At 41.0% G+C, this 19451-nt stretch overlaps 1 protein-coding gene and 1 long non-coding RNA gene across 3 annotated transcripts in view; one reads left to right on the top strand and one right to left on the bottom strand.

Annotated features, from left to right (window-relative positions):
* Nucleotides 1–6586, top strand: part of LOC149948808 (uncharacterized) — a 32557-nt gene extending 25971 nt beyond the window's left edge. The window contains exon 4 of the long non-coding RNA XR_016480704.1: nt 6429–6586. This is a non-coding gene — a long non-coding RNA (uncharacterized LOC149948808). The remainder of the gene's footprint in view (nt 1–6428) is intronic.
* The window catches only part of ASPP (Ankyrin-repeat, SH3-domain, and Proline-rich-region containing Protein), a 183469-nt gene that overhangs the window by 146165 nt on the left and 17853 nt on the right, over nt 1–19451 (bottom strand). The window lies entirely within an intron of this gene.

Raw genomic sequence — 19451 nt, 5'->3', positions numbered from 1 at the left:
GAGGGTGGTGGCATTCCGTGGCAAGTCAACAGCCTCCTACCCTAGCCCCTACGTCCCTATATATAGTAATTATTGGAATATTTAGTCACTAGTGGTCTCTGTGCTGAACTTAACCTTGATTGGGTAATAACTAAAGTTTTTACTATAATTTTTGCAAAATGTCATACTTACGGTTATTATGTTACTTTTGATCTATACGTATAATAGGTTTAGAGACAAACAATATTCCCGAGTGCGGGCTAGTTCTGGACAAAGAACAAAATTGCATCCTTCAACGCACGCACAAAACCAAGTGTCAAAATTTCGTCGCTTTTGAAAGTTTAGTACACCGTACCTACGATCCCAGGCAAACACCCCCTTCGCCGCGCAGTTTTGGAAACTAGCAGGATATTAACATTTTGCCAGATTTGCTTATCTCGAGAGTGGGTACGCGGCAGAAAGGAAGCGCAGATAGGAAATTTATCCGCTTCCAAACCAGCACCGGCTTATTGCTTATTCAATAATTCAAGAGTGAGTCGCGACCCCCTTACCCTCCGTCGATATCGCCCATTAAATGGCCTGTTACCAATACTATTTTATGCCCTCTTTCTCCCCCGTTCTGTTTCCACGTTTTCCCGCTAGAGGGATTTCCATCGAGGGCCGAAATAGTTCCCCGAGTTTGGTATAGGCTATATATACAGAGCCTCTTAGTGAGGCTTTTCGAAGCGGAGATCCTGGTGCGATATCTACCGAGTATATATATATGACGCGTAGTTATTAGAATGCGGCCAGCGAGTTTAGTAGGAGTATGCGTCGTATAGGATACAGGCGGAGATAATGAGACTAAACTCGAAACTGCAGGCTGCGATTTAACGCAAGAACGGATTCCTGAGAGCGGCCTTTTCGGAGCTCCGCAGATTAAATCTCAGAAATCCGGCTTACGGGCTTCAATAAATGAAATGATTGTAGGCCAGCCGATTAGCCCTACGGGGAAACTTGACCGTTACTAAGTCCCTTTTCAATTTGTTACTAACATTTCGACGCGATAAAATAAAATTGTTAAATTTGGGAAAATATAAATCGGTAAATTCTTTGGCGATAGATTAAATACGGTACCAGAGAGGTGCGTTTGACGCCGTAACATTGGAATTCCCTCTGAAAAGATATTTAATTCCAATCCCTTTTCCGTTTAAATATTTGTCTTTTAACCATTCCCATTCCATTTTTAATACAATTTTTATTTCCTCTTTTTAACGAGCATTTCAGAAATTCTCATTACCGATTTAAAGTATCATGTTAGTCAGATTTATAGCCCGCTGCTCCTGAGACCAAGCCCTTAGCACCGCCAGCGTCCACAACCCGAACGGGTGACCAAACCGCCAGAGGTAGCCAGAGGGAGCCACTCAACCCAGCAAAAGGAGCCACAATGAGACGACCAGCCTCTCACTTCGCGCACAGCTGTGTTAATAAAAGCGGATGCCCTAGCATCTCCAGTCGACGATGGTCACAATGCAACCCAGCGCTACCCGGCACAAAAGGCGGGAAAGTGAGGGCCGCAACCCCTCATACACACAGCTGGCTACCAGAATGCCTGGACCCTCTCCATTAGCCTGAACCGCAAATCAGTTTCCGGCCCCTACCTGACTGAAGTCGGATGTGGAGATAGGGCTAACACATCCCAGTGTGCCACCACCCTTATGTGTTGCGAGAGCCGAACCCCGACTCTCCGGTAAAGCCACCAGTTATTGCACACTGTGAACCCTTGGGGCCCCATTTAAATTATCGCAACCAGAAGAAAAATACATTCCCGACCATTCCCACCCATTTCCGATCATTACCGAAATTCCATTCCCCATTCAAAGTATCGCCGCCAGAAGGAAAATCCATTACCAACCATTACCGAAATTTCCATTCCCGATAGAAAGTATTGTGACCAGAAGAAAAATACATTCCTGACCATTCCCACCCATTTCCGATCATTACCGAAATTCCATTCCCCCATTCAAAGTATCGCCACCAGAAGGAAAATCCATTACCAATCATTACCGAAATTTCCATTCCCGATAGAAAGTATTGGGACCAGAGGGAAAATCCATTCCCGACCATTACCGAAATCCCAATTCCTGATTCAAAGTATTTCGACCAGATGGAAAATCCATTCCCGACCATTCCCATCCATTCCCGAAAATCAATTTCTCGATTCAAAGTATTTCGACCAGATGGGAAATCCATTGCTGTCCGTTACCGACATTTCCGTTCCCTATACAACAAATCACGACCAGAGGGAAAATCCATTCAAGAGCACACCCGACTCCAAAATTATTCTTTTCCAGCCATTACTTAACCGAAAATCTGTTCGTCGGCCATTCCTGTGGCAATTTTAAATTATCTAATAAAACGCGAAAATAAAATCTTTTCTTGTTTTTTTCACGTCGAAATTTTCCGGAATTGAAATATTGTTTATAGTGTTTACCTAAAAGCCTTGATTAAAATATTGTAACATGTTTTTAATGAGTGTGCCAAAAGAGTTAAGCTATAGCTCCATTTTGTATAAATTAAAACATAAAAAATCTAACGTCTAAGGCTAAAAGTTTGTTTCCCTGAAACCAATTTGTGAATCAGTCTTGAGAGAAGCCATTCTTATTCTGGATTTTGGTTACACAGCTGGAAAAAGAATAAAACGAGTAATTATAGAAAGATACATTTCGGGAGGAACTCGTCCTCACTGTTTAGGACACTGTCTTACTTGTGCAGGGATTAATTTATTATTTTTAATGCTGCGTATGGCAGGCAAAAGACACAGCCACTATCCACTGAAAACCTCTTTTAGAAAATACGTTTCCCAATTGAATATTACAACGATATTTAAGCGCTGAACAATCTTTAGCCGTAAGATTTCAACTCTACAATCGGCGTCATGCACGCGACTCTAATTGCTATATTACAACCAAGTACGAGACCCCGAAAACAATGAAGTAGGTGGGCAAGTTTTCGAGTTTAAATTATTCTTAGACACGCGCTTGCTAAAATAAAGCGCAAACTAATCTTATAATCTTAATGCTTGGATTCCGTTCAACTTTGGCACGTACAAAAGTTTTGCGAGCGTAAAGAAAAATATATTCTTACGGAAAAAAAAGCCAAATCTTAGATGGCTTGTAGCATGCCATATAAACACTAGACTAAGTTACCCAAAAATCGTTTAAGCGCAATTAGCAACACCAAAAGTATAAAATAAATTTCTGACGTTAGGAGTATAGCCAACTGGGTCATAAATATGGAACATGCACCTTCGAAACAAAGTGTAAACTAGATTTCTGAGCTCCAAATATTTCGGATATTTCTTAAATATTGCGAATATTTCCGATATTTCTAGATTTCCAGTAATATCAAAAATATTTCCGATATTTCTAGATTTCCAGTAATATCAAAAATATTTCCGATATTTCTATATTTCCAGTAATTCAAAAATATTTCCGATATTTCAAGATTTCCAGTAATTCAAAAATATTTCCGATATTTCTAGATTTCCAGTAATTCAAAAATATTTAAGATATTTCTAGATTTCCAGTAATATCAAAAATATTTCTGTTTATTTCTGTAGATTTCCAATATTTCGTATATTTCTTTGGATTTCTCGATTTCCAGAAATATCGAAAATATTTCCGTTTATTTCTCAATTTAAAGAAATATCGAAAATATTTCCGTTTATTTCTATATTTCCAGTAATATCGAAACTATTTCCGTTTATTTCTATATTTCCAGTAATATCGAAACTATTTCTGTTCATTTCTCTAGATTTCTAATATTTCTCCTGTATTACTAGATTTCCAGAAATATCGAAAATATACATGTTTATTATTCTAAATTTCCAATATTTCTTTGGATTTCTCTAGATTTCTAATATTTCTCCTGTATTTCTAGATTTCCAGAAGTTTCGAAAATATTTCTATTTATTTCTCTATATTTCCAATATGTCTTTGAATTTCTCGATATTTCTAAAATTTCTTTGAATTTCTCGAGATCTCTAATATTTATTTGGATTTCTTTAGATTTCTAATATTGCTTCTGTATTTCTATAGATTTCCAGAAATATCGAAAATATTTCTGTTTATTTCTCAAGATTTCCAATATTTCTGTTTATTTCTCTAGATTTCCAATAATTCTGTTTATTTCTCTAGATTTCCAATAATTCTGTTTATTTCTCTAGATTTCCAGTATTTCTGTTTATTTCTCTAGATTTCCAATATTTCTGTTTATTTCTCTAGATTTCCAAGATTTCGGTTTATTTCTCTAGATTTCCAAGATTTCTGTTTATTTCTCTAGATTTCCAATATTTCTGTTTATTTATCTAGATTTCCAGTATTTCTGTTTATTTCTCTAGATTTCCAAGATTTCGGTTTATTTCACTAGATTTCCAATATTTCTGTTTATTTCTCTAGATTTCTAATATTTCTGTTAATTTCTCTAGATTTCCAATATTTCCTATATTTATCCTGGATTTACAATATTTCCTATATTTATCCTGGATTTCCAATATTTCCTACATTTATCCAGGATTTCCAATATTTCCTATATTTCTTGTGAATTTCTAGATTTCCGGAAATAATTATTTCGATTTCTCACGGTTGGTACACCAGATTTCTTAAATGGCTACCCCTTCGGTAGGCTCTACAATACGACATCATGGCCGAAACGATTTAAGTAATAATTGTTGGAGATTTGATATAAATATAATGGATTTTGATCCGATTACGACTACAGTTTGAAGGGTCAGAACTAAAAATATGTATTAATTCCAATTGATAAATATGCATATCAATTTGCAAAACGAAAGAAAACTCAATGGAATTTATTAACAAACATTTAAAAATATATTTATTTTTTATTTTAAAATGATTCCAAAAATGTCGAAAACGATTCAAGAAATATATATTTCCCAATACACTATATCTGTTCCTTGGAAGAGCACAACTCCTTTAAACTGATTTGTGGAGAACAATGTTTTAATAATATAATATAAAGTATTAATCAACCCAATAATATAACTCTAACGAATAAATATGAATCAGTCCATAGCTGTGAATGTTATTCCCTCGAAACATTCGCTTCCAATTGGATTTCAATCTACCAGGCAAATGTGCTTGTTTCATTTTAATAGCCTATATGAAATATTTATTAAAACTTCTAGTAAAATGTGAAAATTAAATTGTATAGAGATATTTACTTACGAGGAGTGTACCCGAGGCGTAAATCACCGATTTTGATGAAACTCGGGGGGTATGTAGACCTTGGGGTAACATGAATTTTCACCAAGCGAAAAGTTACGCTGGCTTCCGTTTTGCTATGGCAACCGAAAATGTTTTGGACAACTTAAAATTAAAAAATCTGCATTTAAAAAAGCATGGGATTTTCTCGGTTTCACATGGGGGCTACTTGATGAATTTCACCCAAAATTGTTCAAATTTAGCATTTTAGTTGAAACCGAGAAAATCCCATGCTTTTTTAAATGAAGATTTTTTTCATTTTATGTTGTCAAAAACATTTTCGGTTGCCATAGCAAAACGGAAGCCCAGCGTAACTTTTCCCTTGGTGAAAATTCATGTTACCCCAAGGTCTACATACCCCCCGAGTTTCATCAAAATCGGTGATTTACACCTCGGGTACACTCCTCGTTAGTTAAAACCATATTTACCCTATGTAATGTATTAAGAACTAATTTAACTTCCTAACGATAATTTGAAACATCAGGCCCATTTTTAAAGTAAGTAACATTAGGAAAATAGGGAAATGTATTCTTCTCCCAAAGAGTGATATCACATACTTCTGGGCGCCACCTAATTAGAATCCAAAACAGCGGGCAAAAGATGGCTTAAAACTAGCAGTCAGCCGAAACTCGCAAACTAGATCCCATTATGGTCTCGAAGATATCAGCGGAGGACACTATCTTAAGCGATATCTTTTAAGGGGAAAGGGTGTAGAAATTTCAGAAGCTGTCAGTGTGAACCCGACCGTATCCAATTTATCCCAACGCATTAATAACGGTAAATGGAAGTTCGCCACGCGAGAGGACCACCGGAATCGTCAGTGGAAGCTGGAAGAGATATCGCGCCCAAGATTTTTATAATATTTCGCTTAATTGCCAAAAGGTACGGCGTCATTGAGTTTAATTGGATTTGTCAGTTCCCAGGGAGAGCGTGGAGAACTTGAAAACTCTTTCCAGAGAGGTTTTGATTTCCAGCGACTATCGGGTTCGCGCGCCAAGAGAGCCCTGGACTCCCTTTAGCGCCAAGAGAGCCCTGGACTCCCTTTAGCGCCAACCACCCTGAAAGAAAAAGTGCCAAACTTGGAGAGAAAAATCTTAGAGAAAAGTGTTTCGCGCTTCACAGATAAGAAGGACTTTTAAGACTTTTTTTCCTTATACGACTATATTTTATTTTCTTTCGTTTTAGTTTGGGTATAAATAAAACTGTTTGGATTAAAAGGAGAGTTGGAAAGTTTACGTCTAGACTCGAGATTTTACAAGATAACGTCACCATTCCCGCCCCTATGCCGGCAGGGGGTCAAAAAAGGTCAATCCTTTCAGCTTTGAGGACGACACGAAGAAAGTTTTTCTCCCGAACGTTGTACTACATTCCAAAATTAAAATGTGGTCTAATTTTGACCTATAAACGCACTCGATGAATGAATGAATATTTATTTGCTTCTTTTTCAAAAGTCCCTTTTATAACAGGGAGGAATCTGATTTAAAATAGGATTCACAAGCAGTGATAAAGATAATAATCATAAATTAGACACAAATATACTTATCGATATAAACGATAAACTAACACAAGCGTAGTAAAAAAACAGATGAATGTATAACTATTTACAATTTACACAATTTACCGGTGCACTGGTGTTCAGGGAAAAGCCGACACTTCTCTTAAATAAATCGTCGACAGAAAACCAAAACCTATGCTTTTATGTATAGGCAGTTTCGGCAAATGCCTAGCTAAGGCCTCGCAAGGCCGATCAACGTGTCATGTTGAAATTAATATTTATAGCTGGCTTAGTTTCCAGTATGATTTATCCAAATTTGATCCAGATATGATCAAAATTGAACGGATTAAATGGGGATAAAATACAAATGAAATTAATTATTGACAAAAAAATTGTATTAAATCTTGCACAAAACTCCATCAAATCTTATTGGATTACAATAATTCGGATAAAAATTTTAACAAATCGCGCTGGGACAAAATATTTTGATTCCAAATTTGCTAAATCTTTCTGGATTAAAACTATTTTGTATCAAAGTTTGATCCACAAACATTTGATCCTTTCCAGATCCATAGACTTTCGTTGGCCCATTCAAACCTTCGTAGGCCCTGGACACAGTGCCCATTGTGCCAATTGGATAAAACGGCCCTGGCCACGCAACCCATAAAGCCGCTACTGCCACGTAATTCGAATGATGTGGTTTTGTCTATGATGAACTATTTCCAATCTAAGATGATTTCTTAAACCAATGACGAAAAACACTGTCTTCCGCGACTATGACTCGTCAAGATAAAACTTTTTAAAAAGGACATGCCTTACTCTTCAAGTACTTAAATCAAATTTACTTTAAATGATCGCTAAAGAGTTAAGTGGTTTGGGTTTTCAAGCGACGAAATATACATAAAGTTATTGGAATTTATAAATTAATTATACATTTTTAAACGGATTGAAAACCCTTGAAGATAGTAAAAACTAAATCGAAATATCGTCTGCTACTTCTAGGTACCATTTGTTTTAACGTAACTAGCTCCAGATTCCGCTAAACCCTACTGTTGTTAATCCTCCATAAATATGGAATTTTCTTCCCGACCGAAAGCTATCCCTCCGCCCGCTTTTGGTTGCCGGCAAAAACTAGATAGCGAGCGTATTAACAGTTGCAGCTAGCAGCGTACGGACTTTTTATGGCACACAATTACGTGTCTTAGAAGGTTATGATGGATAAAAAGAATATACAGGGTGTTTCAAAAGGTTATATGCAACTTACTCTTTAACAAACAAGATATTTGAATTCACTAAGCACATTTAATAGACGGCTAAAAAAAATAAACAAGCTCGCCAGTACTCTTCCCAAAGGAAGGTTTTGTTTGTTCCATTTGACTGCTCTCGAGCGCTCTAGATCGCTCTGACAAATATTTTATGTTCCATTTGCGTGCTCGGATCTGCTCCGATCAAGTTTCGCGTGTTCCATTTCCAGCTCTCGGCTGCTCCGAGATCGCCCGAAACCGATCTGCCGATTTCGACAGATCAACGGATCGAGATCGAGATCGGAGCAAATTTTTGCGTGTTCTTTTTAGATTTTTTGGGCAAAAAAGCAGACCAAGACGCGAAAATTAAAATTACAAACAGACGAAAAACAACAAAACGTGGGAATATATTCATGGAATGTTCCATTTGCAGTTTTACTCTAGTCGATTGGGGCGAGATCTATGACGTCAGTGACAGATACGGAGTGAATCTTGAGCCATCAAATGGAAAACGCTATAAGAGATCAATGACTAAGATCCTGTCGTGGATATGTTTTGAAGGCAGCCATGTGTAATTAAATAAAAACATAAAAATCGTAAATGCGCATGCGTGTACTACGATCTAAAGCAAACCAATCACGGTGTCCCTTCCCTTTAAGATTTCCTCTAGACCCAGTTTTCGATGGTTACAATATTTGAATGTTTTTTTCTATTCGTCTATATAGTCTCATTTTGATTTTAGCAACTTAAATTAAGGTCTAAATCAAACTAAAGTCGATAGTTATACAATTGACTGTCCAATAACCATTTAGCGTCGACTCTTTAGTGTTATTACTCGAAGGAAGTCAGGCTAGTCCGTGTCCAAATAAACGGCTCTTAAAGTAAACTTGGCTAAAGTAAAGACGCGGCCGAAGGAGGAATCCTTTTTGTAATAAGAGTCAAGCGTGTCAAGAGCGAGCGAGCACAGAAAGGGAGGGAGACGTTCAAGTGGCAGAAAAAAGATCCTCTTTTTGCAATATTTTATTACGGAGACAAGGATCCCCAGACAGCGTGGTCAAAGGCACCAAAGGGTAAAATGGATGGTAGACGAGGTACCGCTAGTCAGAAGGAAGGGTATGTTCGAAACCTATTCCTTCCATTCTGGGTCAGAAATCACCACCCACCGGATTGTCAAGCGCGCTCCAAGTTGTCCGAAGAATTTTAACCATACCGTTATCCCGCTAAACTTGAGGCCAAGAATTAAAAAGGACCCTTACCCGAAAGAAAGAAAGTAAGAGTAAAAAGGGCCGGTAGAAAAAAGTCCCCATTTGACAAAAGAAGAATCTTGACGCGTAGGAGGACGCCCAAATTTGGATCCTTAGTGGGAGGGCGTCTAACGGGCCAAAGTTTCGGTATTTTATGGTAATTTCTATCAAAGAGAAACGGCCAACGGTGCGGCCGGTGGTATTGTACGGGAGCGGGGTGAAAAAGACCCTTATTTCGAGTCACGCGACTGTTTTTACGGGCAGACAAAAATGCGACAGCTTGGCCAAAGAGTTCTGGCCTCCCGCTGGCGTCGCTATTAGCGGCGACTGCGTCGTCCCTGTTCTTTGAAAAGGAATGAAGGCTCCGGGAACGATCCACTTTTGTCTCCTTTATTTTTCTTTTAAAAGGCCCTATATCGTATTAAGAAAATTGACGGCCATTTTTTCGAGAAACTTTGTCCATCGTGATAGCGCGTCCCTTTTTCTTTTAAGCGTATTCAGTCATACCGACGAGCGAAATTCTTGCCGCGTTATTTACCGCGACACTTTCAAAAGGACAAACGGCCTGGAATGCTTATGTCTTCCTTGGGGCATCCTTTATTTGTTCGCAAACAGGTCATGTTTTTTGGGGATTTAGGCCATGGTGCGTGCCTTAGAAACCCTATCCTGATTAATGATGAATTATATTAACTCTAACCAAGGATCCTATATGTTAGAAGGATATGAGGCGAGGGACGAAAAATGGCAGCGCCGTCGGTGGGTCATGCGCGATAGAGAATCCGTCTTTAGATTCCGTCAAGGACCAAACATGGAGGAAGCACCGCCAAAATTTGACCTTGAGGGAATAGAAACAACATGTCCCACGTTTAAAGGCTCTCTTAATATCGACGGCGCTGCCGGCGTTTTGAAAACACGGGCTGGCCGGAGGGCTACCTATCCTTCTAACATATAGGATCCTTGCTCTAACTAGCATCCCTTTTAAATCAGGGAAGAACATTTAAATTTTTTAAAGTTTGTGAGTTACAAAGTTTATTTACAATTAACTACATATTTATATAAACCATATTTACAAAACCAATCTCTTCTGTACAGAGAGGGAAAACATGAGTCAGTCACATATCTTTCTTAGGTCGCTTTTACTCCCACTTTTTTAAAAGTACTTGGCTGCTATTTTTACAGTCCGTATAACCGAGACGCGCTTAGAGCATAAGGCCATTACTACCGAACGTATCCAACAGTTCACGTTCTTCGCGATATTCAGGTAGGTGCATAATTATATTAATCTTTCCATAAATCCTCGCGCATGGGACAGAAACCTGGCCCATCACAAAAAAATGGTTGTCAATCTCGATGCAGTTGGTAAAGCACCTGATCTAGCTTGGAACAGGAGTCAGCTTGTGGATGAGTTAGAATAGCAGAGCTCCATCGATGTATTTTCTTTATTTCAATAAGTGCTAAGGCTTTGTTGTTTGTTCAAATCGCTGTGCCATTTTTCTTGGGATTTTATTTCCACGGACTTGTCTACGAGGTTATACCACGTTCTTAAGTCGTCCCCACCAGACCTGGATGTCGCGCAGCCAAATTCTCTATCCAAGTACTCGAGCCTCTTGACCCACTTGGTATTGTAACCCATACCTCGGATACATGAACGAATGAATGAATATTTATTTGCTCTATGTTTTTTGTACAAATCCCTTTTAAATCAGGGAGGAATCCAAATACTGGAGCAGGATTAAATAAAAACAAAAACTACACTTTCTCGATAGTGAATTACCAATGAACTTCAAAATATTTACAATATTGAAATTAAAATTTAAAATAGAATTTCAAGTTTACGACACTGAAGTGAGGAGCCGGCCAAACGACATGAAAGTTCTTTAATAAGGAAGATATCAGATCGCGCTTCTTGAAATGGCTTTATTCGGAGACCTCCCCATCGAGCGAGAATGCTTTTGGCGACGTCCGAGTCTTGCCATTCCGCGCATCCCGACCCTAGCCCTGGTCAAAAAGCCCCGCACTCGTCTGACCTATCTAATTCTCCCGCGTAAATATAATCTGTTCTCACATTCGCGAAACGTGGACACCGCGAAGAGAACATTCCGGAATCCCTCCAAAGATATCGGTAAATCTCGTGGCAGTTGGGAGAGCTCCGATCGAGCGACAAAGAGTAGATGACTGGGACGGTCATTATTGTAAAAAGGCTCAACTCCCACCCTCTCCTCCTGGTCATACAAGGCGAGGCTGCGATCATTAGCAATTTCTTGTCGCCATTTGATGGTAGAATTTTCACGTACTGCCCTCTCAACGATCTTGGTCCATTGGGAAGCAGTCTTAGCATTACCACGCGCGTGGCCACAGCCGTACGAACGATCTAAGGGTTTCGACGCGTTTGACCCAACTGGTGTGGTGGTCCATGGCTCTCAGGTATCATCGCGATATGGTCCGTATTTGACTCATTTGACCAGGGAGAAGGTCCATCACGAGGGTAAAGCCATTAGAGGTCAATTTTTAAATACCCCAAGTGTTACTAGATGGCTCTAACAGTACATGTTTTAAATTATCTAATAAAACCGCTGAAAAATATAATTTTCCTAAGTGGGAATTAAAAATACATTAAAGCAAATGGCGACTCCAAATAAAACCCAAAAAAAAACCAAGTAAAGTATCACCCCCTATCGTAGTCGCAACGCGAAATACTTTGATTTTATCACCTGGCTCGTAACGCTGCTAAAAGTTATTAATCTACTTAATATCTGTTGATAAACATAATGTAGGTGTGTACATTTTCACATTATAACTTAATTTTGTACAATAGAAAAGTGTATTATAATTATATGAAGGGGTGGAGAAGTGGCACTTTCATCTCGCAACAAGAGGAGCCGGGTTTGATTCCAGCTTGTGGCACTATATGGATGCAAACTCGAAACCACTCCTTCTGCGTAGAGTTTGCAAGTTCTCTCCTCACTGGTTAAAGGGGTTTTTTCCTGAGTTCTACGGTTTCCCCTTTCCGTAAAAACTTGCAGCTAGGTTAACGGTAATAGTGAGTGTAGGAAGCTGTTGGCTCGCGTGACATGAAGGGCTTGCCACCATCCTCCTACGAATTCTAACCCAGCCACCTGTTTAAAGGCATTGAAAGTCGCTTGATGACTTAGGCCTAAAGTGGTGCCTTGGGTATTAGCCTAGCTGATTATGGATTTACGATTAAAATTCATAAGACGGTGAACATATTAAGCTCGAGAGAGAAGTACTTGAACAATGACGTCCGTTTCAAATATTATTCAGTTAATTAGTCTCCGTCCGTAAGCTTTGGAAATTTTAAACCAATAGGATTTATTACACCTCGTTGGATGCGCTGCCGATAACGACATCTATCGTGCCATACGGGTACTACACTAAAGCCGCTACTTATTTAAAACGGTGTTTGAAGTTGTTTTTGTAATAAAACAGTGTTTATTCCCTTCCCGTCGAAATGTTTGAATTGGCTCCATCTAGTATAAATAAATGTCTTAAATTTGAACCTCTAAGGGATTCACTCTATGTTGGTTTCCCTGTGAACATTTTGAAAATTTCCATTTAAATTCAAAGCCTCAATATTTCGATATACCATATTCAATGAAGTCGCGTTTTTGTTATGTTCTTGCAAGATTATATCTACCAGCACTTCTATCAAACGACAAAGAACCATTAAAATTCCTCCATACATAACAAATTTTGCGGGCGTACCGAGAGAGGTTAAGCAAAGAACCATATAAGTTTAAACGGAAAATTCTTAATACTTTGAGAGCACTGCCAAGAAACCTTGACGAAACGAAGCACTGTTCATAAAGTTGACGGCTTATCCTCTTTTTTATATAAAGACTTTTAAAAAGAAATTAGAAATAAAATAAGAAGTAAAAATATAAACATTAAATTATTATAACAAATTAAATTATTTATAAAAAAATTATATACATTAAAATATTATAATAAATTATATTATTCCAAAGAAATAAAATTAAGTTAAAAAATAATTTTATAGGTTATAAATCCCATAATTAGCAAATAAGAATACGCTCAATTAATTAAATTTTGAGAAATATTAGTCAATAGTGAACTTACGAGGAACTAATTAATTAAATTAATTAAATTAATTTCACCCTTGGGAAATTTAATAAAAAAATTATACTATATAATAAATTAACGGAACCAATCTTTCTGTAATATACTATCACGAGGATGCAGTCAGATTAAACTTCCCTTTGATCATCACCGAAATCTAGATAGAATTATAAGCCTACCTTATGTCGAATCTTAAGCAACCTTAAGGACAAATATACCTAAAAGCTAAGTTCTACGATAGTTAATAAGTGGCGTAGTGAGGTTATTTGGCGCCCAGTTTCCAATATCCGCTTTAATACTTTAGGCGCCTTTTTGGCGCCCCTCTGACCGTCGGCGCCCGGGGCGTATGCCCCCCCCCCGCCCCCCTCACTACGCCTCTGAGTTAATTCGAACTTATTTGTGTATGCCCTGTCATTACGCGATAACTAACATCAACTGATATATTTTTAAAGTTCTTTCTGTAATTTTGTGAGTTTTTGGACAACATAATTGTTGATAGAAACTTGGAGGAATAACGTCTACCCTGGAGTAGAATATTCTTAATCGGGCAATACGAGCGCTCTCTCCCACGTTAGGCGTTAGAATTTACCCAGAAGCCCTCGGTATCGTGGTGTACGTCTGCTTTAGCTGCCATCTGGATTTTTTGTGAAAGTCGCATCACTCGCGTCTGCTATAAGACAATCCTAACTTTAAATTGTAGTATAAAGTATAATTACCTTGACGTGTTCTCTTTGATGCCTGACTATAAGTATGATCATGAAAATACATTTTTAATAATTTTTTAAAGTAAGACCAATAAATGATCCCCCCAGAAAACCCAAAAAAAAATCTCCATTTTTGATACGAATAAACAAAAAAACGTCTTTTTTGGAATGTAGGTGGCTGCACTGTAAGTGAAGTCAACCGCCCGAAGAGCGTGCTGGGAATTTTTCCCTGCCACAGATGTTTTCCCCCTTTTCTACTCCAGGGTAGACGTTATTCCTCCAAGATAGAAACCTCTAAAATACTTGGTTTAGATGACTTTGTATAAAACATATAATTTTGGGAATTTAATAATTAGCTTCTTTGTCATTTGGCTAAGATCAAAGTAATACCTTTTAGCACTAAAAATAATGGACTTTGTATAGCCGGCCACGGTCCACCTGATTTAAAGACATTAAAAGTCGCTAGATGACGTGGGCCTAAGGTATTAGCCTAGCTGATTATTAAAATAATATTTTTTAATTTAATAATTTAAGATTTTTCGTCGTTTGGCTAAGCATAAAAATAATGGACTTCGTATAAAATAATATTTTTTTGTAATTTAATAATACACTTCTTCATCGTTCGTCTAAGATCAACGTTCTTTTTCATCAAGGGAAATAGATGACTTGGTATCAAATAATCTTTTTTTTTGGGAAATTTAATAATACGTTCTTTGACGTTTGGCTAAGATCAAAGTGTAGTATTTCTTCACATCAAAAAATAATTGATTTTACATAAAATTTATTTTATAATTTAATAAAAAGCTTCGATGGGCTGAGATCAAAGTATAGTACATTTTCGCATCAAGGAAAATTGATGACTTGGTATAAGATAATTATTTTGACATGCAATTATTGTTTTTTTTAGCTAAGATCAAAGTGTAGTCCCCGTTTCGCACCAGCTTTTCTAAACACGTGCGTAGCAATTGTTGCATCGCGTACTCAAATCCGAGTATTTCCGAATAACTTGACTTGGCACTTTATTAAATTATTAGTACTATGAGAGATCATTTAATCCAAGCCTTTTTCTTCCCGCCAAATCTATTAGACCTTTCCGCCACCCGGCACCCCACCCGAAATCCGTCATTTCACTAATGGACGAAACAGGCTTCTCCTATTAATAATCCAAAGCTAAGCGCTTTTTTCTTCTTCCGAGTATAGTTCGCAATTTCTGCCCCACCGCTGTAACCACGCGATTTCTATCTTTCACTTCGTCGGCTTTATTTTTTAACTAAGATTCAGCTCAATCTTCCGACGATGGACGGGGGGGGGGGGGTTTAAGAGAAAGGAGTAGTCTACAGGCTTAGCGCTTCCCCCCCCCCCCGCCTAATGCAAACACTCTTTCGTCTGTCGCTTAGATCTCTAGTCGAAATTAATCTAAGAGCGTTTTCTTTTCTTATAGAAAGCGCTCTTCTCCTAAATCAGCTCTTTCATTGCTTTACTTGTTGTAGGAAGGACTTCGCGGGTCCATTCGACCAACCCGTTCTTTTTTAGGCAGGCGCCATTATCGCTGCCGCCGGCATTATACTCTGATCAAAGGACAAATTTCCGAAATTTCATTTTGGTTGACGACACTGACAAAACTCCCACTTTAAAGCATAGATGGGCAAAACTCCGGAGTTCCGGAGGGAACGCCAAAAAACTCCGCAACTCCGGAGAGAACTTCCATAAGTTCGGAGAGCCTGATAAATACCTCCAATTTTGCAGAGTCACAAGGGATTTATTAGAGGAGTGAACGATTACTCCGGAGGGATGAAGGGAAAAACAATACCACTACGATTGGAGGGTGGAGGGACGGAGGGAAAAGTGTTGGAGCGATAGTCTTCAGCCGGAGGGACGGAGGGAAAAACAATACCACTACGATTGGAGGGTGGAGGGACGGAGGGAAAAGTGTTGGAGCGATAGTCTTCAGCCGGAGGGACGGAGGGAAAAACAATACCACTACGATTGGAGGGTGGAGGGACGGAGGGAAAAGTGTTGGAGCGATAGTCTTCAGACGGAGGGACGGAGGGAAAAACAATACCACTACGATTGGAGGGTGGAGGGACGGAGGGAAAAGTGTTGGAGCGATAGTCTTCAGACGGAGGGACGTAGGGAAAAACAATACCACTACGATTGGAGGGTGGAGGGACGGAGGGAAAAGTGTTGGAGCGATAGTCTTCAGACGGAGGGACGTAGGGAAAAACAATACCACTACGATTGGAGGGTGGAGGGACGGAGGGAAAAGTGTTGGAGCGATAGTCTTCAGACGGAGGGACGGAGGGAAAAACAATACCACTACGATTGGAGGGTGGAGGGACGGAGGGAAAAGTGTTGGAGCGATAGTCTTCAGCCGGAGGGACGGAGGGAAAAACAATACCACTACGATTGGAGGGTGGAGGGACGGAGGGAAAAGTGTTGGAGCGATAGTCTTCAGCCGGAGGGACGGAGGGAAAAACAATACCACTACGATTGGAGGGTGGAGGGACGGAGGGAAAAGTGTTGGAGCGATAGTCTTCAGCCGGAGGGACGGAGGGAAAAACAATACCACTACGATTGGAGGGTGGAGGGACGGAGGGAAAAGTGTTGGAGCGATAGTCTTCAGACGGAGGGACGGAGGGAAAAACAATACCACTACGATTGGAGGGTGGAGGGACGGAGGGAAAAGTGTTGGAGCGATAGTCTTCAGACGGAGGGACGTAGGGAAAAACAATACCACTACGATTGGAGGGTGGAGGGACGGAGGGAAAAGTGTTGGAGCGATAGTCTTCAGACGGAGGGACGGAGGGAAAAACAATACCACTACGATTGGAGGGTGGAGGGACGGAGGGAAAAGTGTTGGAGCGATAGTCTTCAGACGGAGGGACGGAGGGAAAAACAATACCACTACGATTGGAGGGTGGAGGGACGGAGGGAAAAGTGTTGGAGCGATAGTCTTCAGCCGGAGGGACGGAGGGAAAAACAATACCACTACGATTGGAGGGTGGAGGGACGGAGGGAAAAGTGTTGGAGCGATAGTCTTCAGACGGAGGGACGGAGGGAAAAACAATACCACTACGATTGGAGGGTGGAGGGACGGAGGGAAAAGTGTTGGAGCGATAGTCTTCAGACGGAGGGACGTAGGGAAAAACAATACCACTACGATTGGAGGGTGGAGGGACGGAGGGAAAAGTGTTGGAGCGATAGTCTTCAGACGGAGGGACGGAGGGAAAAACAATACCACTACGATTGGAGGGTGGAGGGACGGAGGGAAAAGTGTTGGAGCGATAGTCTTCAGCCGGAGGGACGGAGGGAAAAACAATACCACTACGATTGGAGGGTGGAGGGACGGAGGGAAAAGTGTTGGAGCGATAGTCTTCAGACGGAGGGACGGAGGGAAAAACAATACCACTACGATTGGAGGGTGGAGGGACGGAGGGAAAAGTGTTGGAGCGATAGTCTTCAGACGGAGGGACGTAGGGAAAAACAATACCACTACGATTGGAGGGTGGAGGGACGGAGGGAAAAGTGTTGGAGCGATAGTCTTCAGACGGAGGGACGGAGGGAAAAACAATACCACTACGATTGGAGGGTGGAGGGACGGAGGGAAAAGTGTTGGAGCGATAGTCTTCAGACGGAGGGACGGAGGGAAAAACAATACCACTACGATTGGAGGGTGGAGGGACGGAGGGAAAAGTGTTGGAGCGATAGTCTTCAGCCGGAGGGACGGAGGGAAAAACAATACCACTACGATTGGAGGGTGGAGGGACGGAGGGAAAAGTGTTGGAGCGATAGTCTTCAGACGGAGGGACGGAGGGAAAAACAATACCACTACGATTGGAGGGTGGAGGGACGGAGGGAAAAGTGTTGGAGCGATAGTCTTCAGACGGAGGGACGGAGGGAAAAACAATACCACTACGATTGGAGGGTGGAGGGACGGAGGGAAAAGTGTTGGAGCGATAGTCTTCAGACGGAGGGACGGAGGGAAAAACAATACCACTACGATTGGAGGGTGGAGGGACGGAGGGAAAAGTGTTGGAGCGATAGTCTTCAGACGGAGGGACGGAGGGAAAAACAATACCACTACGATTGGAGGGTGGAGGGACGGAGGGAAAAGTGTTGGAGCGATAGTCTTCAGCCGGAGGGACGGAGGGAAAAACAATACCACTACGATTGGAGGGTGGAGGGACGGAGGGAAAAGTGTTGGAGCGATAGTCTTCAGACGGAGGGACGGAGGGAAAAACAATACCACTACGATTGGAGGGTGGAGGGACGGAGGGAAAAGTGTTGGAGCGATAGTCTTCAGACGGAGGGACGTAGGGAAAAACAATACCACTACGATTGGAGGGTGGAGGGACGGAGGGAAAAGTGTTGGAGCGATAGTCTTCAGACGGAGGGACGGAGGGAAAAACAATACCACTACGATTGGAGGGTGGAGGGACGGAGGGAAAAGTGTTGGAGCGATAGTCTTCAGCCGGAGGGACGGAGGGAAAAACAATACCACTACGATTGGAGGGTGGAGGGACGGAGGGAAAAGTGTTGGAGCGATAGTCTTCAGCCGGAGGGACGGAGGGAAAAACAATACCACTACGATTGGAGGGTGGAGGGACGGAGGGAAAAGTGTTGGAGCGATAGTCTTCAGACGGAGGGACGGAGGGAAAAACAATACCACTACGATTGGAGGGTGGAGGGACGGAGGGAAAAGTGTTGGAGCGATAGTCTTCAGACGGAGGGACGGAGGGAAAAACAATACCACTACGATTGGAGGGTGGAGGGACGGAGGGAAAAGTGTTGGAGCGATAGTCTTCAGACGGAGGGACGGAGGGAAAAACAATACCACTACGATTGGAGGGTGGAGGGACGGAGGGAAAAGTGTTGGAGCGATAGTCTTCAGCCGGAGGGACGGAGGGAAAAACAATACCACTACGATTGGAGGGTGGAGGGACGGAGGGAAAAGTGTTGGAGCGATAGTCTTCAGACGGAGGGACGGAGGGAAAAACAATACCACTACGATTGGAGGGTGGAGGGACGGAGGGAAAAGTGTTGGAGCGATAGTCTTCAGACGGAGGGACGTAGGGAAAAACAATACCACTACGATTGGAGGGTGGAGGGACGGAGGGAAAAGTGTTGGAGCGATAGTCTTCAGACGGAGGGACGGAGGGAAAAACAATACCACTACGATTGGAGGGTGGAGGGACGGAGGGAAAAGTGTTGGAGCGATAGTCTTCAGCCGGAGGGACGGAGGGAAAAACAATACCACTACGATTGGAGGGTGGAGGGACGGAGGGAAAAGTGTTGGAGCGATAGTCTTCAGACGGAGGGACGGAGGGAAAAACAATACCACTACGATTGGAGGGTGGAGGGACGGAGGGAAAAGTGTTGGAGCGATAGTCTTCAGACGGAGGGACGGAGGGAAAAACAATACC

Source organism: Leiobunum rupestre, chromosome 4 (genome assembly GCF_980474605.1).
Source record: "Leiobunum rupestre chromosome 4, qqLeiRupe1.1.hap1, whole genome shotgun sequence".
Classification (NCBI taxonomy): domain Eukaryota; kingdom Metazoa; phylum Arthropoda; class Arachnida; order Opiliones; family Sclerosomatidae; genus Leiobunum; species Leiobunum rupestre.
This window is presented reverse-complemented; position numbering and strand designations above follow the sequence as displayed.